The sequence below is a fragment of the Egretta garzetta genome, unplaced genomic scaffold (genome assembly GCF_000687185.1).
Source record: "Egretta garzetta isolate BGI_Z169 unplaced genomic scaffold, ASM68718v1 scaffold13, whole genome shotgun sequence".
In the NCBI taxonomy this organism is placed as follows: domain Eukaryota; kingdom Metazoa; phylum Chordata; class Aves; order Pelecaniformes; family Ardeidae; genus Egretta; species Egretta garzetta.
This window is the reverse complement of record NW_009259239.1, coordinates 1996674-2014593: the sequence shown is the minus strand read 5'-3', so window position 1 is coordinate 2014593 and position 17920 is coordinate 1996674.

Genomic DNA, 17920 nt, shown 5'->3' with positions numbered 1-17920 from the left:
GGCTGGTCCATCACTTCCTTTGAAAAGCGGACTGTGCGCTATGGCATATGAGTTCAGTTCTAACTCGAGTAACTCCTTTTGTCTATCTCCACTTCAGTACACCCAGTGCCAAAATGCTCCCAATACCCTTCCTTAGAGCTGCACTCCGTGATCTCCAGGTCTTCCAACACTTTTTGTGAGAAGGGAGTTGCATTGTTATGAGCGCTACAAGCTTCACGAAAGAAGTTACAGTGTTCAAATCCTTACTAGCTATTTTTATTAACACCAGAACTGTCGCAGTCTTTATGTCTTGTTCCCCAGGGCTCGGTACTCGGCCCGGTCTTGTTCAACTTGTTCATCAATGACCTGGACGAGGGGATAGAGTGTACCCTCAGCAAGTTCGCTGATGACACAAAACTGGGAGGAGTGGCTGATACGCCGGAAGGCTGTGCTGCCATTCAGCGGGACCTGGACAGGCTGGAGAGCTGGGCAAGGAGGAACTTGATGAAGTTCAACCAGAGCAAGTGTCGAGTGCTGCACCTGGGGAGGTCGAACCCCATGCACCATTACAGGCTGGGGGGTGACCTGCTAGATAGCAGCTCTGCTGAGAGGGACCTGGGAGTCCTGGTGGACAATAAGCTGACCATGAGCCAGCAATGTGCCCTTGTTGCCAAGAAGGCCAATGGTATCCTGGGGTGTATTAAGAGGAGTGTGGCCAGCAGGTCGAGGGAGGTTCTCCTCCCCCTCTACTCTGCCCTGGTGAGACCCCACCTGGAGTACTGTGTCCAGTTCTGGGCTCCCCAGTTCAAGAAAGACGAGGAACTCCTAGAAAGAGTCCAGAGGAGAGCTACTAGGATGATAAAGGGACTGGAGCATCTCCCCTACGAGGAAAGGCTGAGAGAGTTGGGCTTGTTCAGCCTGAAGAAGAGAAGACTGAGAGGGGATCTCATCAACGCATACAAATATCTTAAGGGCGGAAGTCAAGAGGACGGAAGCAGTCTGTTTGCAGTGGTGTCCAGCGACAGGACTAGGGGCAATGGATGGAAACTGAAACACGAGAGGTTTCAGTTGAATATGAGGAAGAACTTCTTCACTCTGAGGGTGGCAGAGCACTGGAACAGGCTGCCCAGGGAGGTTGTGGAGTCTCCTTCTCTGGAGATATTCAAAGCCCGCCTGGATGAAGTCCTGTGTAGCATGCTCTAGGTGAGCCTGCTTTAGCAGGGGGGTTGGACTAGATGATCTCCTGAGGTCCCTTCCAACCCTTACGATTCTGTGATTCTGTGATTCTGTCTTCGTACAATGCTATAGCATTCCAGCAGGAAAAGTATCTTTTGGAAAGGAACGCAAATGTTTCCTCTGGAAAAAAGGAGTGAAAGTTCTCCACTGTCTTTTAGACTATATACATAATACCAATTCAGTAGCTATTTTTACCTCAACTCAGCTGATACAGCTTTTCATCTGGTATCAGTCTTGTTATATTAATTTAGATTTGTTTTACTTTAATATGGACAATTACTAGTTTAGACTTTGGGCCAATTTCAGCACGTTCCTGCAAAAGGTCATCATGCTGATTTAATTAAAACACAACAGTGGCGTTGTCAAACCTGTGGCATTTGTATAAGGAAGCTCCAATGATAAAATCCTGAATTTTCTTGTTTTAAGGCTGTGATTTTCCCAAACAAGCAAAATTAAATTGTTCAGATTGAGTGAAATTAAACTATTCAGATGTCAGCAATTCATTTTCATATGTCCCGCGATTCCCATCTGAGCATTTCAGGGAGCATCGATTGACGTTCAGTGTATGGGTCCGTACAGCAATGTGTACTGAGCGTGATACATTGATGGAACAAGTGCAAAACATGCTGGTTGACTTGTTCATTCCATACTCTCTGAACAAATTTGCCTTTCCTTTGCTGCTAGTACCAGTCAAGGACTGTCCCAAAAATAAGCTGGTTAGAAACCTTTCAAAAAATTATTTATTAATTTAATTTAATGGGGGGTTTTTTTAGCAACTCATAGGCTAAGTGTACCTTCAGTAATTGATGTTGATGATAGCCAGTGTTGCCCCTTACAGCACATATACGCAGTAGAGGTGTTTGTAGCTATTTCCAGGACTGTTTAATCTCTAGAACTTCATTAAAGCAACAAGCTTCTTGCATTTAATCTGCTTTGAATTTGTCTAACACAGCAGTCAAAGACATATTGCAGTTATGTCTTTTCTTTTGCCATCACTGACGGGGTAAGGAGACCGTCAGTCACCCTCCTCCGCTGATGCCTGACACTGGAGTGAAAACCTCAGCGTGGGTAAAATTCTACAGCTGATTTTACCAAGATCATGGCTTCACCCCTTCCCTTTTCCAGCATAATTCCAGAAGCAGTAAAATAAAAACTTCACCACAAATAGAATGTCACTATTTTTTTTATTTTTAGTCCAAGCTATAATTTGTTTTCACTCTATTTTTATTAATTTATAGGTGTGGGGGGAGATGGATGGGAAGAAATTTAGTTACTGTTTCTAGTCCTAGTATTTATATCTTACAACAAATCTGAATGTCATGAAATAGGATTGTATTTCTCTCCTCTGACAAGTTACTACATTGGAATTTATTTTTCTTCTTAATTTTTTTAAGCAATAATAAAATAATTCTTTTGTACCAAACCCTTCTGTATTAACTCTTGTTTAAAAAAAAGCATTCCAGTTACATTTAACATGCTAAATTTTGTAATATGAGCTGTCTAGTGCAGGCATGAAATTTAGCGTGACCTGAGGGAAAATTCTGCTCTGATTTTCCCATTACCAAGCCCAGTTTATGCATTACACAGGTATGAACACCAGTTCTGTGACCAGAGATACTACGCTGATACCAGTCGAGAGACGTACCACGCAGCTGCGAGAGGAACAGCTTACTTGCAAACATCTAGTAAATATGTTTTATATTTGTTTACATCCCTGCAGTTAACACTGCTATTCCTACAAATGTGTAAAATTAGAGCTAACAGCCTGTTTCTTTATGGTTAAGCTCATCTTTAAAATCTCAAGTTCTCTCCATGGGCTGTAGAGGGAGCCCAGAAGACTGCCTGCCAGTGAGCTTGCTGGAATACCATGAAATTAATCTCACACTAAGCCTCTCCACTCAGAGAAACAGCAGGGAATAGCCACTGCTGATCAACTGATTTAATTGAACGATTTGTAGATTAGCAAATGGGAAAGAATATTTATTTATATCCCAAGGAGTAGAGTTGTCTGCCCTGGACATGCAAATGGTCACATTAAAATAATGAGGAAAAGTACCCCACTAACCTAAAACGCTTCAGTGTTCATAGATGTTAACCTGGTTGTTGTTATTCTCAATGTTAGAATAAAATATTGCCCCCAAAATATTGCATTTCAGTTCATACAGGGAGACCTGTATCTCTGATCTCCTAGGTTGTCTCTCCTCTTCTTTAGCCTTTCACCCTATCAGCACGTGCTGAGTCTGTTTTCCACCCTCTTCCACATTTTTTTCGTGCTTTCCTCCACAAAATGCTCTTTTTATCCCAGTTCTCAAAGCCCACTCCTTATTGCTCACTTGTACAGTGCCCTCAAGTGGTAAATGAAACATGCGCATCCCATCGCCAGAGGCCTTCCCCATGCACCCCCTGCATCCTGCCTTTCCCTTGCTCCAGGAGTCTTGCAGCCCTCAGGGTACGTTATGTCCATTGTGGCTGCAAAAACGTTTGCTTGGAGCTCATCAGAGCTCTTTGAAGCATATCAAATTTAATTTTGCTGAAGGTAAAGGATAAAGAATATTTTAAAGGATATAGCAGAGGATATTCTAAAGAGGAAAAGATGTGCTAAGGGAGGGAGATTTGGTCTCCTGCACCACTGGTTCTGGCTCATTAGAAACCCAGGCTCAGCACCTCATGTTGCCTGATTCAGAGAAATTCAGAAAGAAAGAATCTACCCATTCGGCCAAAGAAAGACTTGAGCCTGCACATAACCCAGGACTGTGCTCTGACAAACAGGACAGAGAAATAAGCACGTTAGCCGCTGTGGGAGGATTGCTACTTTGGGCTGTTTTACCTTTTTTCACCTCTGTTTTTAATTAAAGAATTGCACTTCAATAGAAAGCTGGGTGTGTGTGTGCAAAAAGCAACAAATCCCACAAATCCTTGCATAGATTGAGGCAGAATTAAATCCTCTGAGCTGCCTTCGCAAGCACCCATTGGAATGCTTGAAAAGTCGTACCCTCACCACTTTGCAAAAACTGTATCTTCAGACTGTGAACCATCAGGCTGTCCGCTTCAGAAACAAAGTGCACCTCCCTGGGGGAAAGAATCAGACTTTCAACATTTTGAAAGTGTATACCTATAGCATGCTGCAGCTAGTGTTCTCACACTGTGGGATATGAGTTTGTGACTGTACATTAAATGCCCTGCTAAGGGCCATGGTAAGGGCTGCCTTTGCCACCACTGCATTGCTTAGAAGGAGGGCAAAAGAGCCCATCACTTGGGGCCAGAATTACAAGCAGCATTTCACTTCAAGTTTACAATAAAATATGGGTTTGGGTGGGATGGCCCAGTTCTCCTCCTAACCATGGAGAAGGGGGACACCTGGTGGCTACAGGCCATTCTGTCTTGTCAACCATGGTCCACTTCCTTTGGGCCTGCTCCTGAAAGTAGGGATGCATCTGGAAGGATGAGGCCAACTGGTGTTACTTATGACGGCTGTCACTGGTTATGGGGACATCAACAGCGAAGGGGGACAGAAGTCTGGATAGCTGTCTGATTTTTAAATTTATCCAAATTATTACGAGCATTGTGGCAGGCCCCAGCCCCACCGGGGACCTTGTTTGCTTGGTGTAGATATACAATGCAGAAGAAAGTTTCTCATCCCAGATGCTTTCCAGTTAAGTGGGAAAGACACAAAGGATGAAGGGCAGGAGAGGCCCTTTTCTCTGGTTAGCACACAAGGCACTAAAAGCTCAGACTATATAAGCAGCTTCCTCCCCACCACACACAATTTGTGGTTAAAACCAGGAAATGAGCCCATTTCTCTTAAGTCACCATCTACAGCCTTAACCACAAAGGCTGTCCTTCTCCACTTAGCTTTACCCTTTCATATCCATCCTGCACTTCAGAGGATCACGTCGCAGAGGAAATGAAGGAATATGGTTTCTTTTTAGCCAGCGGGGGCGGGGGTCTCAGGCACCACACAAGACCTTTACAGACTAGAAGGCCAACGAGCTCAGGTAAAACGATGGTGTCAGGAATGGTGACTGTTCGCTCCACCATGAAGAGGCTGCTCTCTGTGTATGAAACAGATATACTTAAGAGACTTGTACTTCATCTGATTGCAAACCACCATATTTTGGGTTACACATTGCCTGGTGGAATATGGCTTTGCATCTTTCTTCCTTGGGATGCTCGTGGAGGAAATGCTCATCTCTAACTTGCACTGACCACTGGTCAGCGTGGTTGCTGAATCTTTCCTCTCCCAAGCTGTAGTGAATATTTTAGGTTCCATATCGGTGTGAAAAAAACAGCAAGCCTAGGGATCAGTATTTGCAGCCCATGTACAGCAGCGGAACCACAGCTCTGGAGAGAGACAAGGAAAACGAGGAGCCCTGGGGCTGGGGGGGTGAGTCCCGGCCCTGCTTCCCAGGCACTTGGAACACAAAAAAATAAAAGAGAAGTTTCTGCTGCAACCTTCAGGCCTGCCTGAAGTGGGAGGGGAGAGGGAAGGGCAAGAGCATAGTTTTGAGAGATAGAAAAAGCTTCAAGCCAGTTGCAGCTGTGACACCAAGTTCTTTGAGGTATCAGTGCTCTTTCATTTAAGCTGACTTGGGCTTTTGGTTCCTGGAAGGAGCTGATATGTTCTTGCCTCAATTCACATTTGTTCAGCATTTTAAAGCTCCCTCCCTCCAACCCCTCCCCCCCAAAAAAGAAAAAAAAAATAATCTGTTGCAATGCAAGTGCTGAGCCTTGCCCAGCTTTTCAGTGTTTCCATGAAAAAAGGTTTTTCAGATTTACCACGAGGGGGAGGCAGCTGAAAAATTATCAGACATCCATTCTTACAGCGCAGGTTTTTTTGTGAAAAGCACAGGGACATCCGCAAAACGTGTAAGCAAATCTGTCTTCGGCCTTAGATAAAATGTTAACCTTTTCATGGCTGTTACCCATTCATATCTTTTTAAACAAGGTTGGGTTTTTTGTTGTGGGATTTTTTTTTTTTAAATCTTATTAATTGCAGTTAGAATAAAATTCAGCTTTTCTGAGAGGAAGGAAATCTACTAATGGAAACGATACTCTTGCTTCTTTATATGGAGTGAAATAATAGAAATAGTTTCTCCAGGAGTTAAATCAACCAGCAAACACATGCTGCATGTTTAATATGAAGTAGATCAAAGAAAAAATCTTTCTAAATTTCAGGTGTGTTATACCACACATTGAATCAAAAAATATATACTTGTGCTAAAAAAGCAGCTGTTTTTTCTTTCTAATAGAACATTCTGCATGCTCCAAATCTGCTCCCCAACCTGATTAATTTGCTGTGTGTCTGAAACAGAATTTTTAAGGACATAACTACCAAAACCTAATAACATGAAAAGTCTTAGAGTGATAACTGAGGTCACCAAAAACCTTCTGCTGCCCAAAGCACCAGCAGACGAGGCAGAGAAAAAAGCCAGAGGAGACAGAGAGAGGTCACCTCCCTTCTCCGTGATGTCCAGCAGATCAGTGGCAGATTCAAAAATACGAGGTACTGGCAAGGGACCTCTTGGATGACTTGTCTTTTTTAAGTGACTGAAAGGAGGTTTCTCTCTCAGTCTCTCTCTGATGACTGTACTTCAACAAGCCATGGAGCATTCAAAGCCCAAGGTCAACGTGAGTGTAGACCTATGAAAAGCAGCTGGGGGACCCTTTGGGAACACTAATTATGAGTATATGAGAAATGGTCTTCTCCCCTCTGTGAGACACCAGGCTATCAAAGATTGGCATTCAATAGCAAACCTGCAGAATAGGCCACCTTTGAAAGCTATAATGAATAACCTCGAAAGAAACCCTTATAAAATCTTAAACGTGCGCAAGATACTAGCCAAGGGCTTAATAAAATACACAAGCCCCACACGCAAAAAAACAGACAAAACAAACAGAAACTTATGGCAACTCCAAACATAACAAGATGGACCTCATAAGGAGGAATTAACAGTAAATCTCTCAATAACTTGCCTTTCGTGGCCAGAGGTCTGCTATCTCCCCAGGGTATGGAGCACAGAGAAACCAAATTAAACTGTGGTTATCTGATGTCTCTGGTGAGATTCACTTCATCCCACGTCAGAGCTCAGTGGGTAGCTAAAGCCCAGGACCAGGAGTCAGAAAGTCTGCGTTCAGTTCCCAGCTCTGCCACAGGCTTGCTGTGTAGCACTGGTCTACTTACTCAGCTTTTGTTTGCCTCAGTTTCCACGGCCTAAAAAGTCAGAGATTGCAACAGTATTGCCGTGCAGGACGGTGCTGAAAAGCCCAGAGCAGGGCTGCTTGCACACCCGCCAGGTCAAGGGGGGGTAACGACTGTCAAAAGTGCTAGTTTCTAGATGTTCACCATCACATATTTTTGAGTTCCTAGGATTCCTGGCAGAGAGAAGGACAGCTTTCAGTCCAGCCTCACTCTACGGACAGTGGATTAAGGGATTGCTGGAAGTTGTGGCACTTCTTAATTGCAGGAGGTTGGTGTGGAGCGGCGTGGTGAGGGGAGACCTGAGGCGACGTTGCACAGCACAGCACTAACAGGGTTGAATGAGGGGCTGTGCTCCCTCAGCACCCTGCTGAGCTGCCTGACCGTGTTTTCCGCCTATTAGGGACCATGAGCTGCCCAAGCCACAGCAGGGAGCAGCCTGCAGAGCTGCAGAGAGCCGGGACCATATCGTATGGCAGCTACAATGGGGAACAACTGTGCAACCTTTGTAATATGTCACCACTGAAAAGGTATCTTCACCCCCGCAGTTACGTGACACAGGCCACAGCAAAGCCAACCCCAGACAACACGTATTTTATGCCCCCTCTGATCCGTACAGTTTACAGATGGTGTCTCACGGCCTGGTGTAAACTCGATTTCATAGAAAAGAAATCTTGGAAGAAATTCCCAAACCCTACTGCAGATCTATAATGTCACTTGGCAAGGTCTCATCCCATTAGACGCAGTTGTTTCCCATCTTGCCACGAAATGAAAATGCTGCATCCAGCCCGATTTCTGATGGAGGTATTCATAGCCACACAGAGAGGAATTTGCAGGAAGCCTGTGGGGAAGAGCAGACTGCATCCAAGAGCAAAGGGCATGCAGATGGCACGTAGGAACACGGGACAACAGTGAGCTGGATCCTGGCACAACACTGGGACTTATCCTGATTGAACTTAACTTCAAACCATGTGGAGGAAAGTTAACAGAGCTTTTTCAATGCACAGGAGATCAGACAATCAGCCTGCAAAAATTACTGCCACAGAAGGAAATATCTGTATTAAAAAATAAATCAATTTTAAAAGAGAACAATTAACACATTGCAAATTCAAGCCCTCCCAATCTAGGAATGCCATCAATAAAGCTGCCTGTGTGAGGTGTGATTCGAACAGGTTCCCTCATCAGTCTCACCCCCTTATTTGCTTTAAGAATTGAATCTTGATGTTACAATCCCCACAGCAGAAAGTAACCAGGAACTCACATCTCACCTGGGATCTTTGCTCAAAGTAACTACTGTAAACCTCCCAAACCCCTCTCTGGAAATATTTGGTGTACTGGGCATAACAGATGCGATCCAAAATAGCAGCTGGAGGAGGCTCTGTGATGACAAACCAAGATGACAAGGGCCAAGGCAGTAGGAGCTGGTTTTCCCTTGCAGGTAAACAGGGAAGAAAAATGTGTGACCCAAACAATCTATGCTACCTCTGAAATGAGGGGAAATCAGCCAGACAGGACATGGTATGGCTATAGCGGAGATGTCCTTCTTGACTACGGACCAAATACAGGAAAGGTCAGTGGACACCACAGCTTTGAGTGATCATAGGAACGCCAATCCTGATTCCTCTGGGCATTTTCTCTCTGCCAGATCCACATTTTCCATCTCCAAGGTCTTCACTTCCTACGAACCCCAGCAGAGAGAAGTTAAAGGAAGCAAGTGAGCAACTCATTTCCGATGTTCTTCTCATTGTCCTTCACACGGGACTCATACATAGACCTTACCTGGTTCAAAGCAGTTCTTGTTTCTACAGCTTTGGGACATATATGCTCTCATGGAAGTATGAATTTAGGCTTGAATTTGTCCCTTTGGAAAAATGAATTAATTAGACAGTTTTATTGCATTTAAATAGCCAAAATTATTTGCAATGATTGACAATCATTAAAATAAGCAGTGGTTATATGGATTGTAATCCCACCGCCTGTGTCATGGGAAGTGCTTTGCGTTACTTGTAACATCCATCACACCTTAGCTTCTATGATCCCTCATAACCTCTTTTTACCGTCTTGCTTTTTTCTGATGAGCTCTTCGTAGGCCCTGCCTGGGACCTTTGCTTTTACAAGGTCATTTTTAGATGTTTCTATGTTTCAGATGGAGATACCATGTACGTTTCACATCTAGGTGTACAACAGGACAGCGTTAGACAAGAATAGGAGGCTGGGAAGCTAGAAATTATAGAAATGTATTGATAAGGTATCTGGGTCATCACCCAGTAGAAAGGATCCCAAGGACCACAGGAATCTCCACAAATTGTCCTGTATGCATTGAGGAGCTCTGCACAGGGGACACTTCCCATAAATGCCCTTGGCAGCTGAGAAGCAATTAGTGAGGACCAGTCCGCCAGCCTTCAGGGTTCTCTCTGCTGTGTGCCATTTGCAGGTCTGTTTTCCACTGCTTGAGTTCATGTTTTTGAAGTTGTTTGACACTTGCATCCAGAAAAATCATTACAAGAGAATTGTATCAAGATGTGTTTTAATGCACTTTATTTTTCCAGCAGTCCTTCTATCCACCTCCCAAGTCCCAGACTCACAGTGCATACATAAATAAGAAACAGGGTTCTGAAGTCATCTCCAACATGATGTTGCCCAGGCTCTAGAGACTGTTGTTCAGTCTGACCGACATCAAAAGGCAATGTAAAACTTGATTTGCGATACCCAGACAGTGCTGTGGGTCGCAAGCCAGCCCGAGCGCAAGCCTGTCACTGCATCGTACGATCTCTCTGCAGAGCAATATACTGTTTGGATCTGATTCCTGCAGGTCTCAAGAGCTTTGAATAAAAGCCATTTGTACAAAAAACATTTGTTTCTTCATAGAACAAGTTGGTATTTTAATTGTGATAGAGATAAAGGTAACAGCATGAAAATAAAACCCAACAAAATTCTGCATTCTGTTAAAATATACCTGTAAGATTTAGCCAAAATAAAGATCTGTAGCATCTCACAGACTGCAATGAAGTTGTCACCAGAAGAAAATTGTCCCTAACATGATCGTGATGTAGACACTCCTAAACTTTGAACCATATTGGCTCTGAGTTTTACTTTTTCAATTTACAGTTTTACTGTTTCTGTTCTGAGTTTTACTGTGTCAGCCCCCTCTGTCAAGTACCAGGCAGCACACACAAAGCCGGTGCTTACCTGAAACAAAAATTGTAAGAGCGATGGAAAACACTTTCTGAATAAGCAAGAGATGAAAATCTCACCATAAACTTTCTGCAAGTATTTTTCAAATATTTATATCACCACTTGGAAACAAACCTAATTACCTGTGCCTAGCATGATGGTGCTTGTACTTATAGCTCTGATGCAATATAGGTCATGATAAATTATAATAATAATAGATGAAATGTGGAATTAGCCTCCACACAAACACCTGGAGCTCTTGTAACTGGGATAGCCCTTGTGCCTAACCAAAAAATGAAACCGTTTGACCTATGGGAGTTTGAAAGTCGCAAAGCCATTCAGATCCAGCAAGAAAACCACTGCATTTTGGCCACCCCTTCATCTTCTTGGCTAACCAGAGAGAATTCTGGTTCAGGCCAAATCAAAACAGGATATTGGTTTGCACGGGGAGTCCCTATAAAGTGCTTTCATGCTGCCTTGCCTTACCATCCCCAAATGCTAGTATCATCAGGACATGTCACTGTTTTTTATCACGATAAGGTGCAGATGCTCAGTGCATCTGGCCCCGGCACACACCAGTGTGAGCCTGGCTGACGGCTCGGAGGTAGCAGCCATGCTCAGCCTACAGAAAGAGCAAAGCAGTACCAAGGGAGACTTGGAAAAACCTGGGGGCTTGGAGGAGCAGGAACAGAACGCAACTTTATGGTACATAATGCAAAGCTGTGCATTTTGGGAACTAGGAAGAACATTTGGTGGAAAACAAGGGGTTGTGATTTGAGAACGTCAGAGGAGAATGACCAACGTATCCGAGCAGCCAGGGCTGTGTCATAGCATATACAAGGAGAGATATTTCTGTGAGTACAGAATATACCCGATGTTCCAGGATTTACCTAGGACAGGTAAAGGATTTTTTGTGAGGAACAGTATTTGATGCGCATTTTTTTTCTTAAATGCCATGACGAGTAAAGCCGAATTTAAACTAGAGTAGCTAGGGAGAAAAAAGGGGAGGGGAATGCCTGCCTTCCAAGAGTCTACTGGGAGAGTCTGGGTTAGCCTGAAGCAAACACTCGCAGAGAAAAGCTGTGATTACTTTCTATAAAGACAGAAAAGCAGACCAAAAACAAAGAAGAAAAAGAGCTAATAAAGCAAACTTAGAAAAGCTCATCCAAGAACACATGGGCACAGAGTGTCAATGAAGAAGTTTAGGCTGGAAGTTTAAAAAGGGCTTCTAATGGAGAAAGTCAGCAGCGTATTCCAGTTGGAAGGGAAAAAGCACAAACCCCAAGTTTTTCTAGGACAGTGCTTGTTAAATTCATCTGGACAATCTGTTTTACTGCAGTGGCTGAGGACTTGAGTTTGAGGTTGGATTATTTTAGAGCGAGATATTGCAGAGTTCTGGCTATGCAGTCTTAGCAGAGGAAGCAGCTGGGCAGTTCACTGACACCTGAACTTAACTGCGATGCCCAAACTGGTCTTTTACTCCTCCTAAACCAGTTCAGAGGTTCAGGCTGAGGTACCAGCTTTGCTCTGAGACCACCAGCCAGCAGCATCAGCCACCTATACACACACAATTGCAATTCTGCTTTCTTTGAGGTGACAACAGCAGGGGTGCTGTTCTCCCGTGTGCTACATCTTCGCAGTGAAAATATTTGTCTGGGAAACGGGATACATGGACCTGGTGGGAACTCGCCCTGCCCCACATTCAGCATGGGATAGGGACCACATGGCTCAGCAAGACAGAGGAGGCAAGAGGAGGTCAGAAGTCTGTGGGCAGAAGGAACCGTAGGTCCTGCCCCCGCTCCCAGGAGTCTCGCTGTAATGTTGCCAGACTTTGGATAAGATATGAAAACAGCTCTGGGAGCAGGGAGGAGAAGCCAGGCCACTTCCTTCCCAGCTAAATGCCCTGTGCCCTGAACTAAAAGGTCATGTTTGTCTTCTTCCTCTCCTCCAATGTATCCTGAATTCTTCCCTGGAGTTTCCCCAAGGGCAATGCAGCTCCCCCAGTCCAGAATAGTCTAGAGCTGGTGACTAAGAGGCTGCTGTTTGAGGGGGGCCATCATTTTGAATGATGGGCAACTGCTGTAACCACCAAAAGCAAGCATGGATATACTTCACTACCCCTACCCCCACCCCCATTCTTTATCAGCAGATGTATGCCGTGGGACATGTGATGCAGCCAGGCCATGTGCTGCAGCACCTCTGTGGTCATACTATGGCCATCTCCACCTGAGTGGAAGGGAGCCGTGCTAGTCTCAGAGAAAACACTCTTTGTAAGTGTTTCTAGACTGAGGATCACTATTGAGCTGGAAAGTTTTTCCACGATAACCCTCAGGGAGGAGTGGGATTTCTGACATGCCCCTGTCCCCAGCACCTTCTATTGGTTGCCATGAGTGGGGTGTGCTCGTCTGAAGTGACACCGCCCCATGAGGCTGAAAGTCACCGTCCCCTGGAGTACACAGGGAACTCAACAGAACCTTCTGCTGCAGTAATATTCAGAAACCCAATGTGGAAGGGCCAAGCAATGAGGCAGCTGGTCCCACCTAAATCCAGCTCTGATGGCTAAAGCATGGCCATAGGTGTCTTCTCCCTAATGCTTCCTGTGGTGCTCCTGGAGCTTGCCTCCAGGTATGGGAGGGGATCCAGCCTTTATATAGCCTCGGGTTGCTCCTACTTGCTAGCTGACAAATCTGTAAACAGCTTTCTGTAAAAGCTGTAAGCCTGTAGCCAGAGCTTATAAACATCAGACAAACTTTATTAACAGACTCTTGCCTTTGCCTAATCCTAAATAACCAGTCTGAACTGAGGTACTTTCCCTTTTAGAGAATTTCCCAGTTTTTAACCTAAGGAAGCAATAAAAGGACCACGAGAACTTCCCAAAGAAAATAAGGTTCATCTCCTTATTTACTCATCTCAGCTTAATCTCCAGGAACAGACTGCAATGACTGTCTCTCTGAAGTCTCTCTGCTACTCAGCTCTGCCCCCACATCTGCCCAAGTCCCACTTCAGCAAATGAAACATGAAAAACACCCCTCTTGTTTTCCTCCCAAAATACTGCAAGGTTTTGGGCAAATACTTCTGATACGTGACTACAGTAAAATATATGAAATGATGAGCTAAATAAATCATAACCTGGAAAGACCAGACCACTAAGTGTTATTTGTCACTACTTCATGGTATTTTTATTTTTAAAAGTGACAAGCAGAGCAGGCAATGCAGCTCCTAACACATAAAAGGAGAGGCCATGCTGTAACATTTAACTTCAAACAACACAACGCAAATAGACTGTTGATCTGCATGATTGTTTAAGCCAGCGTTTCCAAACTTTTAGGGTAATGGGACCACCATTAATGCTAAGACCCTCTTGTGGACCACCATGTGCCCTATATCATCAAACTTTTAATTAAAAACACAACTGAAAGCTGTTCGGTTTGGTTCTGCAGCCCAGCTGTGGACCACTTACCATGAGCTTGTGGACCACCAGTGGTCTGCAAACCACAGTTTGGTAACTATTGGCCCAAGTGACTCAAGTCTAGAAATGTGCCAGAAAAAGCAATGGTGGGGTACTAATGTCATTACAAAGACATTGCACATAACTAACCATATGGATACAGAGCTCTTTATACCACCCGCAGCTTTCCATGTGGGAACGCAGTTCCAGCTCCTGATTGTCTTCTTGCTAATGCCTCCCATACAGTGTATTTTTTGCAGCACATCCTGGGACTTGTTTATATGCATGAGCTTTGTGCCACAGCCAGTAGCTACAATTAAGGCATAATTATATGTGGTAGGGCAGGGAGGAAAACTTGGCTACCAGTAAATTTCACAACCCATGGTTCTCCTACATCTAATAAAATAGTTTAATTGGGCTCCTTCTTGTTTGCCTCATTCTTTAACTAGTTATGGGCCTGAGCTGCTTTTTCAAAGTCCCTGAGTCTTGTGGGTCTGTATTTTAAGGCCTGGTCTCCTCCTCACACAGAGGAGGTGGAGCAGTGCAAACCAGAGATCTCTAGCCACAAATGACTACTTCGAGTCTTGCCCAAATACAGTTTTCTTATATGTTTTGGGCATTCTTGAATTCTTGGTTTATGTTTTTAGGTCCATCCAAACTCTAAATACACATTGATCTTTGAATAGCAGATACTTGTTTAATCTGCTGTAATATACATATACGCACATGTACACACATACACAGAGGGTTTATCTACAGGACACAGTAAGGTCCTGTGCAGAAATGCCTTAACTATCTCTAAATGACCTTGCTGAGGACTGCACAGCACTGCATAGAGCCATGCTCAGAAACCCGGAGGACCTTAAAGGCCAGCCTTTTCATTTCTGGTGTCGGTGGATACCACAAGTTAGAGAAGCCCAACTTGTCTCTACACAAGCTTACTCAGATACTACAAATAGTGCAGCCATGACCTCGTGGAGCAGTGAAGGTATCTAGTAAGTGACATATTCTTTACTGCTACTTTACAGGCTTTCATGGTGCCTTTGGAAAGGAAAATTCACGCTCAATCCTCACTCTCTCATGGGGAGGTAAATAATCACTGTGAAGCTGCAAAGGTAGCAACAGGCTTGTTACAGTACACGTGGTCCAAGAAAGCACAAAGGGAGGATTTCAAGCTGCCAGAAGGGATGAGCGAGCCTCTTTGGAGCTCTTTGACCATTCTTAAAGTGAACACTTGCAAATGCATTTAAAGGCTCAGAAAACGGTTTTATGCAAAATTCATCTTTGGCGCTTTCTGATTTGGACTTGGTAAGGTTTTTCAGACAGTATTTACAGCTGCTTGGGAAGCAAATGGCACGTTATCATTTGGATACAGAAAGGTTGGGTCAGTTGCTCTAAATTGCACAGCAAAACAGTGGCAGGGCCAAAAACCAAGGCGAGGAGTGCTGATTACACGTTCTGTTCTCTTGACCCCACGCCTGCATCCCACTGCTGCAAAAGGCGTCTCTCACTTAGGCAAACACAGAAGAGGGAGGGAGAAAGAGAAAGATTAAAAAATCTGGAAAAGAGATTGCAGAGAGGGAGACGTTGCATACCACCCTTAAAAAGCTATTTGTCACATGGAAACAGCAGCAGCTCTCCCAGGCCAAGCCTGTGGAGACAAATTTATCTCTTGTGCAACATTAGTGAAGGAAAGAGACAAACTTACTTCAAGAATGGACTCGAGCCAGTAAACCAACTCATTTTTGTTTGATTGTAACAGAAACTTGACTTATTCTTTTTTTATCCCTGACCTTTTATTGGGAAAAAAAATGAAAGTAGAGCTGGGCAAATCTGTACTCTGGGAGAAAATATATCAGCAGGACATGGCTTCATGAGATGGAAGATCCATGGAGATTTGGTTTTTTTATACAAGGGAGATCATGCAGATATACTAGGTTTACACAAACACTGTGCTGATGCTAATGCTTGCCATTGCCTGTGTCACCCCACCACGATGTGCTGTTCCAACACTGCTCAGCCTCCGTGACCGAGAAATTAATGTGACAGCTAATGAAGCAATCCAAAGTCCCTCTGGAAAAAAAAGAAAATTTCTCTTTTTTTGCTTCCAGTGCAAGCACACGTGAACCTACTGTGCTCAGAGGCATGCACAAGCCCCGCTTCTCATGCCTGGAGCCAGCCTGCGGAAGCTGCTTGTGCGGACGTGGGGCTGCGTTCGGGCAGGACAGCGTGCAGCAGCAGAAGCCCCACCGCTCCTAGCACACCTCCAGCAGGGAGTGGAAGGCAAGGCAGGTCAGCTTCCAGGGGGGTGTCCTTCTGCAGCTTTGCAGCTCTCCGGGAGGAGATAGCCAGCTCGTTGTTCCTGACAGGGGTATACATGTGAACTAGCATTTATACATATATTTTTTCATGTTTTTCACAGACTGTTTTTGGAATCAGGGAGCTGATGGGTCTGAAATAACCCGAGGTCTGTTTTTCTCATGATACCTCAGATCCTGCTTGGAGGAAGTACGGCAAGAAGACCAGACCTAATCTCATCTTATTTCATCCTGGAAGCTCCTTGAGGAATTTGAAAAGCCTGTGAAAAACCAAAAACAAACAGAGAAAGAAAAGAGAAGAAACCCACAGACAAAGAAATCCAGCTTTATTTGGGTTTCCCCTAAACACATGTTTCTCAACTGCATAGCACTGCTCACTGAGATGATATTTCCTCAGATGTCTTATGACTCACAGCTACATAAACTATGTTTGCCATTTGGTAGGGCACTAAGTGGTGCATATTTAGTTCACCTCTATCCCTTTGCATTCTTCTCCTTATCTACCTCTCCCAACTGCCTGACCAGTAACTCCTTCCATCTCTGTCTATGCCCATCGTGACCTTTCAGGGTAAGGAGACATACCAACTAGTTTTTTTCTCTGTGACTTTACCTCCTTGTTTCAGGGCAGGTTTTGGATGCGTTTGCTCTGTTCTCCAAGAGAAAGTATAAGTTTCCGTTCCCTTACTTTTCAAATGACCAAAGTCAAGTAAAAGGTACTGACACTGTTCTTGACAATGTAAATCAAGTGATCCCACTGTTGTTTTCATCCTTCCACTGAGCCTGTTATCGCTACCCACTTTCTAATGCAAACTTCTCATGTTCCAGTGCATTTAATGGGCATATCTGAAGCTGCATTATTAGTGCATTAGAAAGCCACATGCCCATAAAATAGCAGTGGCACCATCCAGTCACAGCACATCTGGAGGCTCAGCTGCTGAAAAAGGGACTATTCAGAGGGAGTCAGACCAACAGTGGTCTGCAAATGCAGATACTTTCACAGGAAAAAAAATGAGGTTTTTTCCTCCAACCCATCCCAGCAACTGATTTAGTGTACAGTGGGCTCACCCCACACTTTCTCCCCCATGAACAGTGCCTCTGAGGCTTGCCGCAAATTTTCACAGTAGTTTCCTCTTGAATTAGTTTTAATTCAGGAAAAAAAAAATCAATTTCAGAAGAAGAAAGGGATTGAACTCCCAAGGTACAGTTAGTTTTCACTCCACGGGGGAGCTAACAAAGAACTCTCGTTTTTGAAGTCCCTCTGTGGGACTTATCTATCCCCATCAGTGTCAACAGGGGTCTTCAGATTCACCTCTCACCCCTAACACTAGAACAGTACCAAGGAGATGCTCACACAGGGGACAACATATCCTCCTGTGACCCCATGTCTCTCTGCTGGCTGTGGCACAGTGTGCCTGTGAGGTAGGGAAATACCGACCCCCACTCCACAGGGCAACTGGAAAGCAAAGGACATCTTTGAGACTCCTCACAGAAGTCTATTGTCTGGGCAGAGAGACTTCTGTCCTTAAATCCAAAATCCCAGCTTCAGTAACACCTTGAGTCAGCAGCTTT